We start from the raw sequence: 15,319 nt of genomic DNA on the forward strand, positions 1-15,319 counted from the left end.
ATTATTCTCTCTAAGATCTTCACAATGTGGTGGGCCTCACTCCTCAAAATTTCAGCCCAAAGGCCAATCATAATTGTAACAAGTTGCTGGATTTTTAACCCAACAGGTTTATGGGCTTATTGGAGTCCAGTAATTGTTTCATTTGATTAGGACATCAGCCCAAGTGGTCCAGCTATCAAGTCAGAGGACCCCACCACATAGGGTTACATCATACGACATAAGGGAGTAGGTGGGCCACACTGCTAGACTAAAGTCCAGCAGGTAGCCCACATGGGGCGTCCCATATGGGCCTGGGTATTTGGCCCAAATTGACCCAAATTTGCAGGCCGTACCACAGTCAGCTCGAATGCCCGTTGGGCCTAAAATTTTTCAGAGTGACACTTCTATAGGTGGGTCACACTTCCACAAAATTTCAGAATTTTTGGACACTTAAAAATATTTTAATTTATTTAAATGAAACAGACTGTCGAGAAAATCGGGCTGATCTGGACACCATATTGTAATGGGCCGGTCCAGCCACCACCATGGTGTGTACAGGTGTCTATTGGCACCAAAATTTTGTAGGTGGATCGTACCATGAGTGAAACACCTCTCTGCAAAATTTTATGATTTTTGGATACTCATAAATATTTTAAGTAAATTAGGAATTTCAATCTGTCCAGGAAGAGATGTTGCTGTCCATGCATTGTTTACCCAATAAGGTGGGCCCAACCTTCATCTAAGAGGGGGAAAATGGAGGTTTAGTATTTTCTTCATAAAATAAAGTAAGGTGGGGTCCATAAAAGTGGCCCATCCCTCAAAGAAACCAAGCTGAAGTGTATGTTTTCCCTCCATAAATGTGGGCTGGATAGCCCAACAAGGTGGACCGCCCACCCTTATGGGCTTCCTTTTTGGGTACCATTTCATGGGCCATCTGAGGTATGACCCATCACAACTCACGGTGGGGTCCACACCTTCTCATTACACCCCATAATTATAAAGAAAATAATGGCAATCATAATCCAAAAATCCATGCCAAAGATTGAACAAGACAGTCCATGCAACAGTCCAGGTTTTTGGACAACAATACATGGTGGGACATATCAGCCTATATCTCAATAATCTCAGCCATAAAAAGGGTGTGTGGCCTTCCTCAGTGGGCCCCACATAAGTCCAGATCACATACTAGGACTAGGACACTTGCATGCATTGATTAAGGTGTTCAATGATCATGGAGTTGGGTGGTAAGGGCATCCTACCTTGCTGGATTTTTATTTTTATTTATTTTGTGACAACCAAGGCCCACTAAATGGACCACACACACATTATCATCCATACATCAGAGAAAAGAGAAGAAGAAAAGAGAGTAATCTGGCCATGAGGGTAGGGCCCCGCCACTAATGGGCCCTCCCAAGAGTGAATCATACCCATACAACTACATTGATTGTACATGCAACATAAAATCACTACATGCATGATCTACAATTGCTATGGATGGCATCTCAACATGATCCTTAGGGTCTAGATGACCTTAAGATGGAGTGGATCACTAAATACATTATGATGGGTTCTATGGAGAATGGCCCCATCATGGATCATGACATGCATGTAGGATGGGCCAAAGGGCCACATCCATGGGATCAAATGGGATCCCCACCATGGATTGGTGGGTCCCATATGATCTATCTAGGAAGAAAAATAAGATCAAAGGGTAGAAAAGAAGATCAGAAATTATAATCACCCACCTTAATGGATCGCACTCCAAGCTTACATCAATCTTCTCTTCATGCTCCAAGGGACATGTTTCAATGGGTGAGATGGATTGTTGAAGGTTAGATGGGAGGGGATTTGAGGGAAAAGGGGCTGGAGAAGAGAGGAAGATGGAAGGGAAGTTGCTAGGGAAGAAGAGAAGAGAGAGAGAGAGAAATGAGAGGGAAAGAGAGAGAGAGAGAGAGAGAGAGAGACTTTTAAAACTTGTAATGATGAGCTCTCTCTCCTAGGCAATGATGGTGGCCTATGGTGATATTAACAAGGCTTAGGGTCATAGCCTTTTTAGAAATCTCAGCCTAGGGTGAAATGATGGCATGGGAAAATGTGCAACCCATGGTGGGGTCCACCAATCATGCAATCAATGGCCCATATCGATCAATGATCATAACTTGAGATGTACATATCGGATTAACGAACGGGACGCGGCGTCGGAATAGCGGCGACGAGACGGACGCAATAGCATAGGTCTCGGGTTAACCCGAGTCAGGTTTACATGACCGAACTCAAGGGTAACTGCAAACACTATCCGAAGGTCGTGGGTCACCGAAATTTGACCGGTAGGACCGCGGGACCAAAATGAACAAAATGTATACTCACACACACACATGCACACAAGCAAACTCGGGTTGGGTCTCACATAGGCCCCACATGTATGGACGGTTGGATGAAAAATATCCATCATGGTGGGGTGCACATAGCACATCATTGGATGGACGGTTTGGATGTAACATATACATCAAGGTAGCCTCATACCCACCGTCCAGATGGACGGGTAGATTTACAACACATACACCACGGTGGTTTCCACCGAACTTGCTGACGTATCTACAGCAGTGGTGGGACCCACAAACCTTGCTAACGTCACTTCTACATGGGCTGGCCCACCGTCCATCAGACAGATAATCTGGTTAGTGAACAGATGAACGGTGTGGGAATCATTGAGGTGGGTCCCACGATCGGATGACACAAATAAAATACATGCAAAAAGGTGGCCCACGTCCAGCAAGGAAGGATGGCCTGGATATAATGTATGCATCAGGTGAGTCTCATCGTCCAGATTTGTTAGACGGTGTGGATGCAACACACTCATTAGGTGTACCATCACACAAGGAAGAGAGAGAGAGAGAGAGAGAGAGAGAGAGAGAGAGAGAGAGAGAGAAACGGATGGAGGAGGGGCCCCACCACTATGGGCCCCTCAATACAATACATATATCATGATGGGTCCCACTATATATGGGCTGTCAAATCATAAGAATTAAGATGTTGAACACCCACCTTTGATTTCCTCTTCCTTCTTCCGCCTATAGCCTCTAGAGCTCCAAGGAAACGATTCCGACGATTGAGATGGACTTTGGATGGTGGAGATGGGAGGTAGGAAGGTGGGCCACACTAGCTCTCTCATGGGGACGTTGGGTTGCTCTTATGGGGTTGCTTGAAAAGAATGGAGAGAGAGAATGAGAGAGAGAGAGAGAGGTGATGGGAGAGAGGGATGGTGAGTGATGTAGTGATGTATACTTGACATGTAAGGGAGAGAGTTGGCTTTGGAGTACTTGTGTAAGAGAGAGGATGGTTGCTTGTACTTGACATGTGAAGTGATTGATGGGACATTTCTCTTGAGATTGTAATCGCGCGGCGTTTTCCTCAAACTGAATGCGGGCCCACATCTCCTGGCCCGGGTATCGGATTGGAGCACGAGTCGCGGCGACAACGCGGTCGCTAAGGTACAAGTTTCAGGTCAAGTCAACATCGGTATGTAGGACTCGGCTTAGGATCATGCGCAAACATCGGATATAGGTCGAGGGTTGCCGGCATTCGATCGAGAGGACTGTGAAATCCTAGGGAATAGTACGGTCTAGTATACGGGTCTCACATGAGTCATACAATCTAGTCATGCACCAATCCTGCGCATACCGTGCACTCATGTGAGACAACCTCCACCTATCAGGGAGTCTCATAACCTGCCCAATAATATATGCAATGGTCAACCACATCTCATAACAAACATACAGATGATGCATATGGGCATGTATCATGATGTTATGCTGTTACATACTCATAATCGGTATTGATAACCGGCATTGATAATCGGCCTCGACAATCGGAATCGACTGAACAAGGTCTAAGGGAAGGTCACAATGTGGACATTAAACCAGCATTGCCCAACAATGTGGCCATTTAACCAACATTACTCCCAAGGAGTGGCCCACATAGAGCCAAACAAATAGTGGGCCGAAGGCCCCACACAATGGCCCAATATACATCACCATGGGCCTCTCTCAAGTGCCTAATACACGTTATGATGGGCTTCATTGATGGGCTACATATACAACACATTGGGCCTCGCCGTATGGGCCGGAATACATCACATTAGGCCTTGCCCATGGGCCTCGAATACATCACATGGGTTACATCACATGGGCCTCATATATATCAAGGTGGGCCTCGACAACAGGCCCTATACACATCAAGGTAGGCCTCATGTATATCAATCGGGCTACATCAATGGGCCGCACTAATGGGCCTTATGCACATCAAGTGGGCTGCATCAATGGGCCACACTAATGAGCCTCATACACATCAAGTGGGCCCAATGGAACTCGCTGACATCAATACCTCAGCTATCAAGCTGGTTTGAGGTACTCCAGTCATTTTGCATCCACCGTTCATGGATTGGACGGTGCAGATGCAATACATTAAATCAAGGTGGGCCCCACACACTGCCATGGTGGGGCCATGTCCAATGAATGGATGAGGTGGAGAAACACATACATTATGGTAGAATCCCACTGTCCTTGCACTGGACGGTGAGGATACAACACTTACATCATGGTGTGCCACGGTTGACGTGGATAGAACACTTACATTGGGTGGGACCGATGCCCATGCGGGGTGGATTAAAACCCATATATTATGGTTCACGCCACACCAGCAGATGGACGGCCTGAAGAAAATAAAGGTGGCCCTACAAAGCTTGGTGACGTCAACTGTTGGCGGGACCCATGGAGCTTGCTGCGTCAAAGCAGCAGCTATAGGGCTGGTGTGCGGTACAACAACCACTCCAATTCCCTTCACAGGTGGGTCCCACGTGGGGCCCACCATAATGTTTATCTACCATCCAATCTATTAATAAGGTCATAGGGACCTGAGAACAGAGGAAAAACAAATTACATAATGATCCAAAACCTTTGTGACAACCCAAAAGGGTTTCAATGGCAGACGCTCAATCAACACTGTTTCCTGTCATGTGGGCCAGCTGAGCATTGAGTACGGCTGATATTTGGGGCGGGGCTCACAGCAAAAAGGGACCCACCATATGCACGGTGTGATATTCAACACACATCATGTGGGGCCCATGGCTGGGACCCGTGGTCCTTAGCCCTACCGTCAAATGCAGCAGTAGGCGCTGCATACTATTTTTTTTGAAAAAATAGAATTTTCATGGTTTTTCGTATTTGGGGCCCACATCAAGTGAATCCAACCCAGCTATTGCATTCCATGGCTCAAGACCGACCAAACAAGCCCAATATTCGATGTGTTTTGGCGTATATAAACATCAGGGTGAATTTCAACGGTAGAAAAAACTATTTTCTATGCTATGGGCCGCCGGATAGTCAGATTAGCTTCATTTTTTGGCTCAACGCCTAAAATGAGCTGAGGAATGGGATGAACGACGTGGATTAAACTTATACATCAAGGTGGGGCTTGTATGAGTGGTCCACCCAATGTTTCAAATCAAACTGATATATTTTTTTCCTTTTGTCTGCACATCCACTGCCTGTTCACGCTTAACTGAGCCCACGTCTAGCGTCCCTGGACGCTGGACGGTTTGAATGCAACACATTCTCAAGGTGGGCCCCACCTACATACGTGCTATAGGTGGGCCACCAAATGGTTGGTTGGTGTAGATAAGACACATCAAGGTGGGGTCCATCTCAGTGGGCCACATAGCCACATCATCACATAAAAAAATGAAAAAGAGAGGGAGAGAGAGTGGTACACGTGTGATGGAGGGGAGGGACCCCGCTACTATAGGCCCTCCCTATATGCATACAACAAGATGGGTCCCACATATGTGGGCCCTCAAATCACAAAATCAATAAATAAAGCACCCACCTTTGATCTCCTCTTCCTTATTCTGCCAACATGATCTAGAGCTCCAAGCGGTGGATTTTAACGGTTGAGATGGACTTTGGATGGTGGGGATGGGAGATAGGAAGTGGGCCATACTAGCTTCTCCCCATGGAAGCCATGGACGTGGTTTGCTTGGAGAAAATGAGGGAGAGAGAGATGAGAGAGAGATTGTTGTAAGAGAGAGAGAGAGAGGGAGATGGGAGATGTGAGTGATGGAGTGATGTGTACTTGACATGTAAGGGAGAAAGTTGACTTTAGGGATGGATGTTGGTACTTGGGGATGGGATTGATTGATGGGACATTTCATAGAGATTCTCTAGGAATTGCAATGTGCAGTATTTTTCTCGAACCGAACGCGGGCCCACATCTCCTGGCCCGGGCATCACCTCGGCTCGTAATACGCGGCATCAGAACCGCGGCAACAGCGCGGTCGCAAGGGTACAAGTCTTAAGTCGAGCCGACTCTGTTATACGGGACACAACTCAAGATCATGCGTAAACGCTGATAACAGATCGCGGGTCACCAGAATTCGACCGAGAGAATCGCGGAGGTATACGAAACAGTACAGGCTAAGATACAGGTCTCATAACTCTCCCCTCCTAATAAAAATTTCATCCTCGAAATTTGTAGTATATGCAGAACTCAAAAGAATGAGGAAACACGGCATCCGAAATACAATACTAGGCATAATCAAACATTAAAGAGATGAGAATAAAGCTCGCGAATCACAGCCTCCCTGTCTCAAGACACCTCATTAACATTATGATGATCCCATTGAACCTCGAATCCAGAATCAGAAACGATCGAAACTATGCAGCCTTTTAATCTCAACAGTAGGGAGCTATGTCCGAAAATCTCTAAGTTATTCGAACTTGGGGATATAACCATTCTACGTTCTCAACAATCATAGAGTGAAGGGTAGCTATCAGCAGATATGTGATGTTATCTTTAGTTATTTCCAAGTTATACTCTGATACCATCTTCTGTCACGCCCCAAACTCAGAAATCAGATTCACAGGAATCTCGATTGCCGAATCCGATGCCAACAACCTCCGTAATACCCCATTCTCGGCTCCCAGCGTCCATATGCCAAGTTCCGATCCCGGAATCTTACAAGGAGGATTTTTCAACGTATATTTATCTCGTAAGAAGCATAACTATAAGTTTACCCAAATCACAAAGGCAACATCATCATCACATATCCACTAATATAAACATTTGAATACAATGCTGACACGGAAATACATATGTAGAAAATTAAAGCTCCAAAAGTCTGTTACATGCTCCAAGCTCAACGCTGCTATAACCTAACGCCACCTGCATGCATCTATCATGCATAAGCTTATAGAAAGCTTAGAGGGTGGTGAAAGTGTCTGTAAGGTAAATGCCAAGTAACCAATATTAGAGTAATCAGAGTAAGCGAAAATACTGACAAGCCCATAAATCATACAATATCAGAAATCCTAGCAAGCTCATAAATCATACGATATCAGAGTAAGCAGAAATATACTGGTAAGTCCATGAGTAATATAATATCAGAGTATGCAATGCAAATCAGCTATGCATATGAGGAGTCACAGAGAGCCAAATATCAGATGTCAATGATACTATGCAACATGTAAATCATGCTAAGTCCGTCTAGGCCATATAAGTGCAGAAACATAGCAACCCAAAATGCCATATGCTTGCGGATGTAGTGCAATATGCGATCACTACAAGAAAAATGGGCAAAGGCTACGGTAAAAAACTGTAGCTAAAGACCTTTTCCTACGAATATAGTCCGTAGCACGTCCGTCGTTATTGGTGGTGGGGTAGCTAAAGGCCAAAAAACCTATTGCTACTGATTATATCTGTAGCAATAGATATCAGTAGCTACAAACAAAAGCCGTAGCTAAAATTTCTATAGTGACGGATGTGCAAAGGCTAAAGCCAAAAAAGGGCAAAGGCTACGACCAAAAATTGTAACTGAAGACATTTGCTATGGATATAGTCCGTAGCACGTCCGTCGCTATTGGTGGGGTAGCTAAATGCCAAAAAAGTTATTGCTATGGATTATATCCGTAGCAATACATATCAGTAGCTATAAACAAAAGCCGTAACTAAAATTTCTATAGCAAAATGTAGCCAGCAAAAGCTACGGCTCAAAACAATAGCTATGGCCAAAATTCGTAGCTATTTTTTTTAAAAAATTGTAATAATAATGCCGGTTTCCATTGCAAAAACCTGCTGTGATTGATAACTCATCTGCTTAATGCTAATAGGAATAATACATAAAATGCAATCAGAAAAAAAAATGATGCATTTATAAATAGCAATCAAATCATACAATGCATCCCACATTCACATTTCTAAATAAACAGTACTTCACTTTGCTCAACCTATCATAAGAATTACAACTAAGGCATGCCCTCATGTGCAAGAAACAAATACACTCCAACATAGTAAACACTTTCCATATAATGCAATAATGCTCGCGTTTTTACAAAATTTTCTTCATTCAGACGGTCAATTTCAGCAAATGCAGAAGATAGAGATTCTTTTTTCCTTAAAACTGCAGATGTAACTTCTGTGGACTTTGACACAAGATCACTTTCAAGTTCTAAAACCCTTCCCTTGAGAAAATGAATTTCATCCTCCAATGACTTCTTTAGCTTGTCATCCTACCTGTATAAAATAACATTTGTATACACAATCAAACAAGCATGCCTTTGTACACATCTCAAAAGAAAGAAAGACAAAAAAAAACACTTATATAGGAAGAAATAAAAAATGTACCTGTTAATCTTCTAAACTATGGCAAAATCCAACATGAGTTATGTGGTTTGATGGACTATTGGTTTGTGTAACATTATATATGAAGAAATCAAAATACAGTGAGAGAAGTAAAGAAACTAAATCTCCAAGCAATTGTATTCTACAAAAATAATAAACTAAAAGTTTTGAGAATAATACTATGAAAAACAGGAACCTAATTTAGGAAACAAATAACAAAATTCAAAGATCAAAAGAGCAAAAACAACACAAGTAAATTAATATACAAACCCCTCAATCAGTGCAAATGATATTAGGAAGTAATGGCATAATTTTTGTTAAATCCAGTATTCTTACGAATGCGGCCATCGTTCATTGAGCCAATGGTTGAAATGGTGGGCCACATTATGAGATGGGTCATGCCCAAATTTCCCCACATGAGGCAACCTATAGTTCACATCAAATGTGGCCCAATTAAACAGTTAGAATAATCTAATGGGCGAAACTTTTATCACATTTCCCATCGACAACATGGCCTGCCACATAAACAGGTCAGTCGGATTGCTAAATGGTGGGACCCACATGTACAATTCATTACACTGATCACTCCGTATACACAGTAACCAAGAACATCACCAGAACAATTAGAATCAGAATTAGAATCAAAATCACAACAGAAATTCAAATAAAAAGAACGGAATTGAAACAAACACAAAGCAATATGGCAACATTCAACAATCGAATTTCAGTGGCTTAATAAACATTAAATGACACTTGAATCGGATATTCACCAGTTCATATAGAAACTATACCATTGAGTTTAGGTTATAGGTTATAGGTTATAGGTTAAGGTTTAGGTTATAGGTTAAGGTTTAGGTTTAGGTTATAGGTTATAGGTTTAGGTTTAGGTTATAGTTTAAGGTTTAGGTTTAGGTTATAGGTTTTGGTTTAGATTATAGGTTTTGGGATTTGAGAATAGGTTTAGGTTATAAGTATAGGTTTAGGTTAATGTTATAGGTTATAGGTTTAGGTTATAAGTTTATGTTAATGTTGTAGGTTATAGGTTTAGCTTATAGGTTTAGGTTTAGGTTTAGGTTTAGGGATTTGAGAATACATTTAGGTTTTAGGTTTAGGTTTAGGTTATAGGTTTAGGTTATAGGTTTAGGTTTAGGTTATAGGTTATAGCTTTAGGGAATTGGGAATAGGTTAAGGTTTAGGTTTAAGAAATCGGGTTCGGGTTCGGGATCGGGTTTAGGTTTGGGTTTAGGTTATAGGTTATAGGTTTAGGTTTAGGCTATAGGTTTGGGTTTGGGTTTGGGTTTTCAAGATTAGGTTTAGGTTTAAGTTTGGGAGTTGAGATTAGGATTAGGTGTAGGTTTAGGTTATAGGTTAAGGTTTAGGGAATTGAGAATAGGTTAAGGTTTAGGTTTAGGAAATCGGGTTCGGGTTTAGGTTTGGGTTTTCAAGTTTAGGTTTAGGTTAAGGAGTTGAGATTAGGATTAGGTGTAGGTTTATGTTTAGGGATTGAGAATACATTTAGGTTTTAGGTTTAGGTTTAAGTTTTAGGTTTAGGTTAAGGTTATAAGTTTAGGTTATAGGTTTAGGTTTATGTTATAGGTTATAGCTTTAGGAAATTGAGAATAGGTTAAGGTTTAGGTTTAGGAAATCCTGTTTGGGTCCGGGATTGGGTTTAGGTTTGGGTTTTATGTTTAGGTTAAGGTTATAGGTTTAGGTTTAGGTTATAAGTGTAGGTGATAGGTTTAGGTTTAGGTTAGGTAATAGGTTAAGGTTTAGGGAATTCAGATTCATGTTCGGGTTCGGGTTCGGGTTATATGTTTGGGTTAAGGTGTAGGTTTAAGTTAAGTGAATTAAGTTTAGGTTATAAGTTTTGGTTTATGTTATAGGTTTAAGTTTAGGCTAAGGGTTTAGGGATTCAGATTCGGGTTCGGGATTGGGTTTAGGTTTGGGTTTTCAATTTTAGGTTTAGGTTTAGGTTAGGGAGTTGAAATTAGGATTAGGTGTAGGTTTAGGTTTAGGGATTTGAGAATGTATACATTTAGGTTTTAGGTTTAAGTTTAGGTTTTAGGTTTAGGTTTAGGTTATAGGTTTATGTTATAGGTTATAGGTTTAGGTTTAGGTTAGGTTATAGGTTAAGGTTTAGGGAATTGAGAATAGGTTAAGGTTTAAGTTTATGAAATCGGATTCGGGCTCGGGTTTAGGTTTGGGTTTTCAAGTTTAGGTTTAGGTTAAAGAGCTGAGATTAGGATTAGGTGTAGGTTTAGGTTTAGGGACTTGAGAATACATTTAGGTTTTAGGTTTAGGCTTAGGTTTTAGGTTTAGGTTAAGGTTATAGGTTTAGGTTATAGGATTAGGTTATAGGTTATAGCTTTAGGAAATTGAGAATAGGTTAAGGTTTAGCTTTAGGAAATCGGGTTCGGGTTCGAGATCGGGTTTAGGTTTGGGTTTTCAAGTTTAGGTTTAGGTTAAGGAGTTGAGATTAGGATTAGGTGTATGTTTAGGTTTAAGGATTTGAGAATACATTTAGGTTTTAGGTTTAGGTTTAGGTTTAGGTTAGGTTATAGGTTAAGGTTTAGGGAATTTGGTTCATGTTCAGGTTCGGGTTCGGGTTCGGGTTATATGTTTGGGCTAAGGTGTAGGTTTAAGTTAAGAAAATTAAGTTTAGGTTATAGGTTTTGGTTTATGTTATAGGTTTAAGTTTAGGCTAAAGGTTTAGGGATTCAGATTCGGGTTCGGGATCGGGTTTAGGTTTGGGTTTTCAATTTTAGGTTTAGGTTTAGGTTAGGGAGTTGAGATTAGGATTAGGTGTAGGTTTAGGTTTAGGGATTTGAGAATATATACATTTAGGTTTTAGGTTTAAGTTTAGGTTTTAAGTTTAGGTTTAGGTTATAGGTTTAGGTTAGGTTATAGGTTAAGGTTTAGGGAATTGAGAATAGGTTAAGGTTTAGGTTTAGGAAATCGGGTTCGGGTTCGAGTTTAGGTTTGGGTTTTCAAGTTTAGGTTTAGGTTAAGGAGTTGAGATTAGGATTAGGTGTAGGTTTAGGTTTAGGGATTTGAGAATACATTTAGGTTTTAGGTTTAGGTTAAGGTTATAGGTTTAGGTTATAAGTTATAGCTTTAGGGAATTGAGAATAAGTTAAGGTTTAGCTTTAGGAAATCGGGTTCGGGTTCGAGATCGGGTTTAGGTTTGGGTTTTCAAGTTTAGGTTTAGGTTAAGGAGTTGAGATTAGGATTAGGTGTATGTTTAGGTTTAAGGATTTAAGAATACATTTATGTTTTAGGTTTAGGTTTAGGTTATAAGTGTAGGTTATAAGTTCAGTTTTAGGTTAGGTTATAGGTTAAGGCTTAGGGAATTGAGAATAGGTTAAGGTTTAGGTTTAGGAAATCAGGTTCGGGTTCGGGTTTAGGTTTGGGTTTTCAAGTTTAAATTTAGGTTAAGGAGTTGATATTAGGATTAGGTGTAGGTGTGGGTTTAGGTTTAGGGATTTGAGAATACATTTAGGTTTTAGGTTTAGGTTTATGTTTTAGGTTTAGGTTAAGGTTATAGGTTTAGGTTTAGGTTTATGTTTAGGTTATAGGTTATAGGTTATAGCTTTAGGGAATTGAGAATAGGTTAAGGTTTAGGTTTAGGAAATCGGGTTCGGGTTCAGGTTTGGGTTTAGGTTATAGGTTATAGTTTATAGGTTTAAGTTATAGGTTAAGGTTTAGGTTATAGGTTTAGGTTAAGGTTATAGGTTTAGGTTTGGGTTTAGGTTATAGGTTATAGGTTATAGGTTTAGGGATTTGAGAATACATTTAGGTTTTAGGTTTCGGTTTAGGTTTAGGTTTTAGGTTTAGGTTAAGGTTATAGGTTTAGGTTTAGGTTTATGTTTAGGTTATAGGTTATAGGTTGTAAGTTATAGGTTATAGCTTTAGGGAATTGAGAATAGGTTAAGGTTTGGGTTTAGGAAATCGGGTTCGAGTTTGGGATCGGGTTTAGGTTTGGGTTTAGGTTATAGGTTATAGGTTATAGGTTTACGTTTTAGGTTTAGGTTTAGGTTATAGGTTTAGGTTTAGGTTTAGGTTATAGGTCATAGGTTTAGGTTTAGGTCATAGGTTTAGGTTTAGGCTATAAGTTTAGGCTATAGGTTTAGGTTATAGGTTTAGGTCATAGGTTTAGGTTTAGGTTATAGGTTTTCATTTAGGTCATAGGTTTAGGTTTAGGTTATAGGTTTAAGACATAGGTTTGGGTTTAGGTTTAGGTTATAGGTTTAGGTTTAGGTTTAGGTTATAGGTTTAAGTTTAGGTTTAGGGAATCAAGTTCGGTTTCGGGTTCGGATCGGGTTTAGGTATTCTCTAGTATTATCTACTATTGAACATAGTATTATCTACTACATACTAGTAACATACAACCAATAATGGGGCACCATACCATAAGCTACAAGAATTTCATGTCCCCATAAACAAGGTATCCTCCATTGATAACATATATATATATATATAATAAGTTCTTTATTTTCATTTACATTCACAAATACATTCATCATCCATCCAAGAAAATTGAAACAAGTACTGTCACTCTATGACTAACACTTGAAAAGGAAAATCATGCATCTTATCTTAACCGCTACAATTGACGGCACGTCGGACTGGCCTGGGAAACCATGTGATACATCCATCCCCAGGATGATTGTGGGAACTCCAGAAATCAGGGGAATGGAAGGTGAGTATTCAACTGCAAGTAAGGAATTCATTCCACTAAGCTGTTGAAAAGAAAGGAAAGGAGGTTGTCAGCTAGACAGAGAGATCACACCTGAAAGTCCATAGGTTGACAGCTCACCTTGGCATTTATCTTCAAAAGAACATTTGTCAGGCATTGGTCATTGACTCTTTGAGGCGTAATGCATTGAGCGACAATACCAAATTTTGGCAGGTTCTTTTTCTTCCATGGACCTTCAGAAATGGCACAAACTCATACATTAAATGTAAAGTAGAACAAAAATAACAGTTTTCATTACATCTACTCCACTCTAACAGTAGGTGGAGAACGCCTCCACCAAGGACTCTCTTCAAAGTAATCAAATGACTGATCAATGAACTGAAATATAACAAATTGTGAGGGTCCAAACAAAGCAGCCGAAACAACAGTATTCATTATCTACAGACACCTTGATCATATGGAAGCCCGGCTGAGCACCAAGTCGATATGCACCCAAATATGGTATAAAAATTGGTACTTGTGGCTCATGTTCTAAGATATCAATAGATTTTTGGGTTTCTTTCTCTTTTTACCAAATAACTAAAAGAAAGCAAAATCATGTTAAAAAAGGATACAAATGGTGTCTAAAATGGCTTGGTTATTACATGCCATTTCTTTGCTCTTTTTTTTTTTTTTCAGAAACATTGGCAAAATAGAGTTCAATTTAAAATAGTATTAGGTTATAATTTTGAAGCCATGACATTTTTATGCATTTTTCTATTTTAGCATATTCTAAAGATTTTAAACATAAATTAGAAATTGTTGACCAGACAATCCATTTGATCCTATCTAGCATCCATAGAAAATAATATACATTGCACAAATTCAACTAATATACATTGCACCATCAAGTCTTTTGTATTTATTTCAACTGCCCTGTTGCTCTTGTCCTCACAAATCTCAAACTCCACCTGACTGTGACACACCAGCTGGTCCCAAATAGTGACAAGAATCATGAGATGACATATGTACAAATAGTGACAAGACTAGCTGGTAATGACAGGAGGCTAAGACATCAAATTATTTATGAAGAACAGGAAAAAACAAAGATAAAATAAATAGTTAAAAACTTTACCATTTCAATATTGAACCTTGTAGTGGCAACATTGATCTGTGGGGCTAAAAATACATCAGCCTTCATATAAAAATATCAAGTTAGTTGGGCCTTTGAGGTCCTCAAATGATAGTAGAAGAAGCTGGAAAACTATTGAAATTAACCATCAAGCATTTTAAGAATCCCTCTCAGAAAATGAATGAAACAATGTGGATTACATAAGATGAAATAATGATACTTGAATTTATGTTATCAAGACCTCTGTCAAAGAAACAAAATTAGCTATAAATTGAAAATTAAAATTCTGCAGAAAACCTTATGAAATTGAAAATTAAAATTTTGAACAAGGTATGTAATCAAGACCTCTGTGAATATCGGTCAATGCCTAACAATGTAAAAGAAAAGAAAAGAAACAATTAAAAATTCTGCTAGGATGAATCTTCTAGATCAGAAGACCTTTACGGGCTTAAATTAGCATTCAAACACAACATGTAAATCATTTACAACCAGCCCCATTTATGTCGGGTAATTCGGTAACCTGATATCTAGTACCAGCCCTACTCACACAAACACTATCAATTAGTTGTTCAAGTTATCATCTGTTTTAATAGTTGTTTACAATTATATTAACTTCAGGATGGTATAGTTATTGCAGTCTTTTTACTTGGAGCATAATTTTTAAACTCTTCCATGCATTTTGAACGTTAGAGTGTATTTTGAACGTTAGAGACGGAAGAAAAAAAAAATGAAGGGGATATAATAATTTGATTTTTCTAGAGCTCGAATGCTCATTACTACAACAACAACTTCACATGGAGTGGAAGTCCTTTTTCTTGAAGCTATGTTTTGCAAAAAAAAATCAAAAAGAGAGTAAGTTA

At 39.8% G+C, this 15,319-nt stretch overlaps 1 pseudogene; it reads right to left on the minus strand.

Annotated features, from left to right (window-relative positions):
• LOC131240237 (probably inactive leucine-rich repeat receptor-like protein kinase At5g48380) overlaps positions 1-15,319 on the minus strand; it is a 93,618-nt pseudogene that overhangs the window by 38,397 nt on the left and 39,902 nt on the right.

The sequence above is a fragment of the Magnolia sinica genome, chromosome 3, assembly GCF_029962835.1.
Source record: "Magnolia sinica isolate HGM2019 chromosome 3, MsV1, whole genome shotgun sequence".
Classification (NCBI taxonomy): domain Eukaryota; kingdom Viridiplantae; phylum Streptophyta; class Magnoliopsida; order Magnoliales; family Magnoliaceae; genus Magnolia; species Magnolia sinica.